This window comes from Squalius cephalus (genome assembly GCF_949319135.1).
Source record: "Squalius cephalus genome assembly, chromosome: 18".
Taxonomy (NCBI): domain Eukaryota; kingdom Metazoa; phylum Chordata; class Actinopteri; order Cypriniformes; family Leuciscidae; genus Squalius; species Squalius cephalus.
In genome coordinates, this window is record NC_137139.1 from 15,965,694 (window position 1) to 15,975,728 (window position 10,035).

The window sequence follows — 10,035 nt, forward strand, 5'->3', positions numbered from 1 at the left end:
AAAACCTGTGAAACTATCGCCCTGTTGTATTCAATCAAAATTACTCCAAAATGTCCTCTGATTGGGTTTCATGAATAAGCCCCATTACTTTAGCAAATTACACGCTTTGTAGCTGTGCATGGATTACCAAAATGAGAAGAGGCCAGTTTCAGGGAACGTGAAAACAATGCCTAAAACGAGATACGCCAAGCAATCAGACTGCTGATGGATTCATTGTGCTGGAGATCTAGCATTGTGAGTGATAATAGTGTGTGTGATGTGTGGGTTATTCTGTTCTAGAGAAAAAAATGAAAATGGCTGAAGTGAAACATTGCCAAGTGGGTGTTTAAAGAGAAGTCTCCTGTGGAGTGCACAGGAGGCTAAAGAAGACTACAGCCAGAGAGAGAAGCCATTGGCTGGGAAATGGCTAAACAGAATAAATCGATGCCAAATCTGCAATTAAATGTGGCTATTTTTTTTTATGTAATGTGGTAGGCTATACAGTTGCAATGAAAAAATGTGACAGTTCTAGCTATGAATAGTGCACACTGATAAAACGAATAGGCATATAGTGCAATTTCTCCATTGAAGACGAGACAGAACTCCATTAACACCAAGCATTTTCTTTATCAAAACAAAATTGCTTAGCATTGCTGGCTTCAATTGGCACTAATAATCTTTTCATTCTGACAATCAGCCATCTGCCTACATTACCGTTTCCATTTAGCTTCCTCACTGCGTTCCTTCCCTCTGTCTTGTCTTAATTCATTCTTTCCATCCATCAGATTTGCAGTGTAGAGTTGTATGAATACAAGCTAATTGTCAGTGACAAGCCTTTCCACCTGCACTATGTTTGATTTCATGGCACGACTGGAGCTTTTTTCCGGCTCTCGTTCTCTTAAATGATTTATGCCTCACAAATGCATGAAACAATCTGCATGAAAATGGTTTTATATTTTAAATGGAATAATTGTTTTAAATAAAGAGCCTCATGCACATCATGGAGTTTTTACAATTAAGAGGATCACAGTGATTTATTGTTTCTCTTGACATTAATCGTCACGTTTTTGCTTAGTTTCTCTTAGGGTTGCCTGATATGTTGATATTATACAATTTCAAATGGAACAAAAATCAATACTTAATTGTTCATGCTCATTTCCCCTATTATTTCCCCTATTCTATTATTAGATTACGTTTGCCTTTATCTAAAACTCACATCAAGTTAATTTTTAAAACAAAATTTAACACCGTTAAGTGTAATCTTTAGCAAATCTCAAAATTAATGTCCATTTTTCATATTGTGCAATATGATGTTGTGATGCCTAAATTCACTTGAAGCATTTAGAAACCATTGATTTTGGTTTTTAATGTTGATTTTTTTTATTTATTTTGACAAAATCAAATCAACTTTTAATATTGCCCAATTGGCTATCAGCTGTAACTGGGAAATGAGGCTTATCGAAATAAATGATAATCGGTAGGAGTGGTAGTCAAAGGCAGGGTAGCTGATTTGTTCCAGAATTTTTTTTTTTTTTTTTGTGGTATGCTGGTTGAAAGTCTCTTCACATCCTGATAGCAATCATAAAGTTAAATGGTCTAAATTAATTTATATGCATATATCGTCTGTGGAGGTTGTAGGACCATTCGAATGCAATGATATGATGTCCTACCTGCCTGTCAGCGTATGTATTTCCGTACCTCCGCGCACCTGCTCGCGCACACATCACACGTCATCAGCTCGTTCAATGCAGAATTAGACAGACGTCAGTCAACGAGCACCACAAACAAAACAGCAGCCACCTTTTACAGTTCCTCCTGAACCAAAACAACAAGCTTATGTAGCCTGTGCCCATGCCATAACTACTGTAATTTGTAAGAGATGGAAAACCGTGATGTGATAATCGGAGCGGTTCGTGACTCGAATTTATGGGTTTCAAAGGCAACACTATCAATGCCGAAACGAATCTGCAGCAGTCCAGTGGTACAAGTCAGTGCTCTTTAAGTTGTTTAAGTTCATTATTATTGTGTAGTATACAGTCCCTAATATAAATCTCTAGAATTCAAGGGACACATAACATAAGAGATGGACAACGACTTAAGTGAGCCAAATAAATTATTTATTACAACACAAACAACTCACAAAAGGAACCAAAAATGAGAGATGGAACTCAGCAACTGAGGAAAAAGAAAGACAACCCAACTAATAAAGTCAAGCTGAGACTCCCCGCTCCTAACTAAAGTTACAAACTACGAATAAAAGGTAAACATGACGAAATGGCGTTGAACAAGCTGGCTGCCGGCCAAGAGCTGCCTCCTTCCGCTTTATAGCCTGACTTCCCTAGCTCAGATAGGAACCTAAGGAAGACAGAAATAAGACAACATTACTACAAACAATCATTGGAGGACTCTAGGCTGGGGCGTACGCGAGACACGCGTAACATAGTCAATCTTCCTTCGGTCATGTTTCTGGATAACCTAGCTTTCACAACCGAAGTTGACAAATCTATAAAAACTAGTCTTATCTTCGTCTGTAATCTGATGTCTTTAGAGCTCTAATTTATCAAAGTTATCAGTTGACATGATCTTGGTTTTCTTCATGATTAGTTCTAGTCCCATCCTACAACTTTATTCTTTGACTTTCCTCAGCAGATATTCCATATCTTCCTTTGTTTCTGTCATCGTGTTGTGTTGTCAGCATACCTCAGATTGTTTATCGTTCTTCCACCTAGTCGTATTCCAATGTTATCCTCCTCTAGAGTGGCTTTTCGGAATATGGCTTTGTCGTACAGATTGAACAGGTATGGTGATTGTGGCGAGCAGGACGAGGCCGAGGGCCGTGGGAGGGGCGCGAGGCCGGTGGCGTGATCAGTGATGAGCTACACCTGCGAGACGCACCGGTCTCGGATCTCTCACGGAGGAGCGGAAGCATAAAGGAGGAGCGACGACAGTAAAGAGCGAGAGAGGACAGGCCTGATTTTTATTTGGATGTGTTGTTTCTGTTTTGTGTGTTGCCAGCAGTCGTCCGTGAGGGGCTGCTGGCTTTTACTTTCATTTTTGTATTTGTTTATTTGGTTATTAAAATGTTTAAGTGTTCGCCGGTTCCCGCCTTCTTCTTCCCATAACATCATACCTTGTTACAGTGAACCAGCTTGTGTCCCCGTATTCCATTAGAACTGTAGCTTCTTGGCCTGTCATAAAGATTTCTTTTTAGCTGAACGATGATATTCCCATTTTTCACAATTGACAGTCAAATATTTAGCTATCAGCCATAACATTAAAATAATTATTGTAGCAGGCAGGATTTTAATATCAATACATCCATAATTTCTGTTAGTCTAAATATTGGTGTAATTGATCTAAACTCCTTAATTTTTTTATATAATTGTGTCATGTCATTTCAAGTTAACGGACACATTTCTTCTTGTGTTTAGGACTCTGAGTAGCGAGTTGCCCATATATATCCACCCCCCCCCCCCCCCCCATGTCATCCACTAGTGTCGGACTGAGGGTGAACCTGCGAGAGAAGGAAAGTCACCAGTCAAGGTGTTGCTAGGAGACAGTCTATTTATTGGAGCCCTTTGGTCTATCTCAGTTTAGCTTTGATAAGTGACATGCAATAACATCACACACTGTCAAGAGAGCTGGCTATAAAACATTAAATGCTCTTTCACAAAAAGAGTTCAGTTGGACAGTGTGTGTTTGTGTTTCTGAAGTAAATGGTGGCTTTTCAGATTTCCCTTGAAGTCTTCTTCTATAGTTTGCTTTGTAGATTGTTACATACTCTCCATTTTGGATGGTCTTAAACTCTGCGTGTTTGTCCATGGATGATGGATGGCTTTAATACTTTCGAATGTCTCTTACTTTTGCTGAAAGCTCCGGTAAAGGACAAACCTCTGGCACCCCCTGCGAGGGACACACGTAAAAACGCTCATAAACAGACCTTGTGACTCACCTTGCATCCGTCTGTTTCTGTGCTTACTTTTATATAGTGTCTTATAAATAAATCGAATGGCTTCAGTGCATTAAAACCCCCACAGTGCAAAAAGACAATGCTGGTTGTGCTTATTTGTTGCGTTTGGTTTTTTGTGCAGTCTTGTGTGTTGGTGTACACACTCTCTGTGTCTGTGCATGTGCAGCGGTATCTGGTGATTTATGGCCTGCCTCACAATTACTCATAACGTTTTATTTTTCTGTCGACCAGCTCCGCAAAAAGCACTTTACACGTCATGAGCAACAAGGACAAGACTATCTATTCTGTTTTAATATCTATTTTATTTGTTTTTGTAGTGCAACTGCACAACTAATATTGATACTGATTTTTAAATGAAATGTGTGCATGAATTGATGTGTTTAATAAGGTCATTGTTTTCAGTTGTTATTTGGGAACTGGTATTGCTGTGTTAAGGGTTTATTGTAAATGTGTCCCACATGGACATGAATGATACCTCAAATTAAGTGGATTGTTAGGGAGAGGTGTGCTCTTACTTTTCTAGAAAAGTGGTTTTGGCTAGTGGACAATAAAATCCCAAAGATGTACATTAGAAGGATTCGAGGCATATCTAGAGACCAGAAGAGACTTGTGGTTAGGCTTTTGTCCTGAGCAACAACATAATAATGCCCTAGTGTTTGGGTAGCAAGGCCATGTGGAAATTTTATGATATGGAAACTCTGGCTGATACCGATAACCAAATTTTTTTATATATATATATTTGGAAGCCGATAACCAAAATACTGGTCGATAAATCTAAATCTTGATATACATTTTCTGAGCCTGATTACAAAAACAAAAGGCAAACATTAGACAGCTGCTTTTACTTTAAAACCTTAACTGCAGAAAACAAGGAAACGGCAAGGAAACATCAAGATCTTTCTTTTCCCAAAATCATTTACTAAATGTAGCCTGCTTTGAAACAGTTAAAGATTCCTTAACTTTCAAAATTAATTTTACATTCCTATGGCAAATTGCAAGTCTGATGTCTTTTTATCACAGTGAAAAACTCCCACCAGGCTGACATTGTCTTGCATAAATTCTTCTAAAGCGTGGTAATCTGCTGCATGCTTTATGTGTTACGGAATCAGACTCATAAGACAGAGATGAATGCAAACAGGAAGTTTGACAACAACAGGGCTGGTGAATGGGAAGCGCTATGCTGGATTGGAGAGTGGTGTGCTGGCAGTGAAAGGAATGTGTCGTCTTACAGGGAAGGTGGTGGATCGATGGATACATGGAGATATGATATGCAAGAACACTGTAGACAGGGGTAACGCTGGAGAAGTCAGGGAGATCGTGGAAGGCAAGGTGAGTAGTCCTCTGTCCAACCAACGAACAAGACTAGACCGTGAACAAAGGTGAAGAGAGTCCTTAAATAGTTGGGAGAGATGATTGTGATGATGAGGTGCAGGTGTGTGTGATCAGGAATGACGTGCAGGTGGGAACAGAGGAGAGGATCCTGGCAGACCTGTAATATTATGTTTCACATCATGCACAAGGCACTAATCAAAACCCTCATGGCCACCAGTGTGCATCTGATGTGGTTCAAACGGAAGAAATACATTATTTATCAGCTTTAATATATCAACCTAATTTTCTTATCGGAGCAATAACAATAACATTAACCCCTGGTTTCACAGACAGGGCTTAAGACTAGTCCTAGACTAAAATGTAAGTCTGAGCTGTTTCCACTGAAATAAACTTGCACTGACTGATCTTAAAAATATATCAGTGCCTTTTTAGTTTTAAGATGCACATCGGTAATGTTTTTTTCTAAGCATGTTTATAAAAATTACTTAAATGTCCTAATTGATCTATGGTCTAATCCTGGCTTAGTCTAAGCCCTGTCTGTGAAACCGGGCCTAAAAAGCAAGAACCAAGACATTTATGCCACATGGAAACCGTTTTTTTATTTTATTTTTATTTTTGGTCAATCTCTAGTTCAAATTAAATTTATTTTTCAAATATTTTATGAGGTTTTAATTTTTGCAACTCTCTTACAAGGTTGCGAGACTAAATCTAAATATAGTTTAACAACGTATTTATGATAATGGAAAAAAAAAAAAAAAGATTGTGTAATTTTCTAACAATAAACAAAACTAACATCAAGATTAAGTAGAAAAAAGTTACAAAAAATAATGAAAAGAAGACTGTCAGATTGGCTAACAGGTTTGCCAATTTATTTTAACCCAAATTTTGGTTTGTAGTTTTTTTCTTATATGAATTTATCATAACATATGTACACTTATACATTTATATTTTTTTATTATATTTTTGTAACTGCATATGTTTTACTTAGAGAAACATCTGAGCTCTTCTGTTTTCTTCTGGTGCATTGACAAGAGTGAAAATGAGAGGGACCAGTTTTAAAATACAGGTGGGATTGGAGGCGTAAATTGTTTGACTGAGTATTCATGATTACCAGTCAGATGGTTGCGGTGCTGAGCCGAGTGACTGAGTTTGATTGGATCTCGTGGTATGGTCTGACACACCTTGGCATCTGTCCCTCTCATTCCCTCTCCCCATCAGTCATCTTCTCCAGAATATCTTTCAGTTTCGGGCCATACCACACCTGTCAGACAGAGATACTGCTCAGTTATAAAATAACCATGACAGGGAAAGGGAAGAGGTAGCTTGTGTCATCTACAGATCTCACTCCCACTGGAGTGCACTTTTCTATTTGTATTCAGACAACAGGTGGCAACTTGCTAAACTGTCCTTAGCTTCAGCACACATATGTTTCATGTGCTCTGATATTGAGACTGGTATAAAATATCCCACATGTGATTTCTTTCCCGTTCTGTTTACATAACCGACTGTAATTTATTTGAACTTTGTGTGTATTTGACAGGTTAAGCACAATATGATGTGAAAGAGAACTTTGTTTAGTGATCACAATTGCCGTGTGACAGCCGGCTTTTTTGCATACTGTATGCTTGTGTGAACTCAGGAAACTGCATATCAGAAGTTTAAACTGATAAAATAATAAAATTGCATGATGACGAAGAACTACAATGTCACATGCGCGACGAGCATAACCGTGATATAGATGATAATCATACACAAACAGATGTTCTGTTTGTTGTTGGCAGAGTATCTGAGCCACGAGCTATAACATGATGATGGAATAAATAATTTATGTGGAAATTTGAGCTGAAACTTTTGAGACACATTCTGAGACACCTGAGACTGAAAAGTGTATAAAGGGGCATAATAGGGCCCATTTAATGGTTATCAGCCATAATATGAAAATGATGGTTGGCTTACTGTATCAATATCTGGCAAAATATACGATAATAGGTAATTGTGGTAGTTAATTGTAGTTAAATTGGACTGAATGTAATTGGGGAGGAAGACAAACTGTATTTTTTTTTACTGAATTTGCCCCTCAGTTTTTATGACTTGAGCAGACTATATTGAATACACTATTAACTATAATATTTGTCACACTGCATGACTTTATTGATTCACAAGGAAAAATAGTGAAAAAAATGGGGCAAATTTTTGGGCTTGTTCATGTAAGTACCCAAATGCATCTCAGTCTCTTGTCAGTTTGTAGCCAGTTTATGACCTACAGGCACAAGACATGTTATTTAGTTTGAGTTTACTGCTTGCACACCTGATTTAAGCACTTATTAAGCTCTTCTTTGGCTCAATTAGATTTAGTTGGCTGGGAAAACAAAACCTGTCCATGGGTCCCCAGAGTTGCTCTGAGAAACAAACCAATTGTTTGTAATCACTGTTGAGAATGTTTCCCTGGGGATGTTTTTGACCATCTATAGTTTAACCTGACACAGTGGGAGCTGTTTTGCACTATGATGTCTATTGTAATCCAGTAGAGAGAGAAGAGCTTTATTTATTTGTTTCAGAGGCGGAGGAGTTAGTCTCATGAGGAAATAAAGAGTAGTTTGCCTTAGTAAGCATGCTTTAATGTTCAAAACTGTCTTATTAGTGACAAGCTAATAAGACCAAAGTATACACCTAAAATGATGTAGGCTAGGCATCCATTTTGTTTGTTTGTGGTTTGCGCTAATGCACACCACCGAGCCAATGTGTCAGTGAGTCATTCGCTCCTGCTGATGTCTTTTTGGAGGGGGAGTGGTGAGTAATGTCTCAGATGATTTTCAGATCTAATACTAAGACATCACTTAACTTGAATTACCTTTATCATCATCTAACACTCACTTAGGAAAGAATATGAGCTGATTGCCTCTTTGGATACGGATACATCATTAAACCCCTGATGCCAAGAAGCCCAGAGCTGAGGACAAGAAGCCCAGAGCTGAGGACAAGAAGCCCAGAGCTGAGGACAAGAAACCTCAATCTGAAGACAAGAAACCCAGAGCTGAGGACAAGAAACCTCAATCTGAAGACAAGAAGCCCAGAGCTGAGGACAAGAAAAGGAGTTTGATTGATTACAAAACTACCTATTACCGAGGCTTGATTTATAGTGTTTTTAAAGACTTTGAACAAGAGAAGTCTTCTGACCGAATTGTAAGTCATTTAAAATGCTTTTAATTTAGGCCAGACTCTACTTACTTTACCTAACCAGAGAATAAAAAATAAATAAAAATAAGGTTAAAGGTGTTTAAATCAAAGTACACTACGCAAAAAAATACTTTTTATGATAAATTATTATTATTTTTTTTTTTCCACTAGGGAACAGGTAGCCTGGAAATCCAGACCTAAATCTAAAAGATTACTGGTCTGGCATCGACTAATGAAAATCGGCCAGCTCGAGGGGCGGCACCAAGCATGCATTTGAAAATCTCACTGCACGCAATTGGATAACACTTCGACCAATCACAACAAGCCCCATACGGTTAGCTACCAGCAGCTAACTGTAGATTAGACTCTTACCGTATCCGGTTGGCAAAACAGCAAAAACGTCCTTCTTGCAAAGGAACGATTCGAGCGGCGTCTTCTGTTACTCTTTTAGATAAAAAGACAAGTTTAACTCATTCATTGTAGCGGCCAAAGCCGTTTCAAACAACTGGTGTTCATCCATAGCCATCTTGCAATGTTTACTAATAACTTCGATGTCACAGCGCTGTCGTCATCGGTTTAGCTCGCCTCTGGCCCGCCAATATCAGATAACCCGATGTGATTGGTGCAGCTCGGATACAAGGGAATATTTAATGAGCATGATTACTCGACGCCAGAGTAACTCGCTGAGCAAATTCAACTTATGCTCTCGCGAGAACTTTGGATTTCCAGGGTAGGTAACAGGTGCTGTAACGGCAGAATTTCCAAAGACAACTTTTGCCTACAGCGCAAATGTAACAATGAGCAATTTGCAAATAAAATTAATTTGTGAAATATTTAAGTACTACTTCAGTGAATTATTTTTGTTCAATCCTCTGTACAATACAATGAACTGTATTTGAGTTATACTGGTTGAGTATAAAAATAGTATATACAAGTTACAGGAAATGTGTTTTGAGTTGCAAAAAAATAATAATTCACAACCATGAAGTAAGTTTTATAATTATGACCTCTATTACTTACCTCTACCACACTTTGAATATCAGGTGTTATTTAATTCAATTAAATTAATTTTTGCATGGTGGCAAAGCAGCTTTAAAGTAGTTACAAAAGTAAATATATGAAAAATTAAGAAAACAACATACATTTATGGCTAACATGGTTAAAGAAATTCACAGACTTGATCAGGGGCCGTATTCACAAAGAATTTTAAGGCTAAAAGTAGCTCCTAACTGGCGAATTTAGGAGCAACTCCTAAAAATAATGGGCGTGTCACTCGTAACTTTAGGACTCCTAATTTTTTTTACTAAGAGTAATTAACAAAGCATTTTAGCCCTAAAAGTAGCACCTAAGCCTGGGACAGCTTAAAAGAAGTCGAGAGGACTCCTAACTCACTAAGACCAATTCACAAACCGCTTTTTGTGGCATTTCACGTTGCGATGTTTTGAAATGCGTATGCGGCGGCTACAGGAGCTTCCAATCGTGAGGGAACAATTTTGCATTGTAGGCATAACTAGGGATGCAATAACGCCACCACCAACAACCAAAACTTGGCTACTCATTGCATGTAAACTAATTGT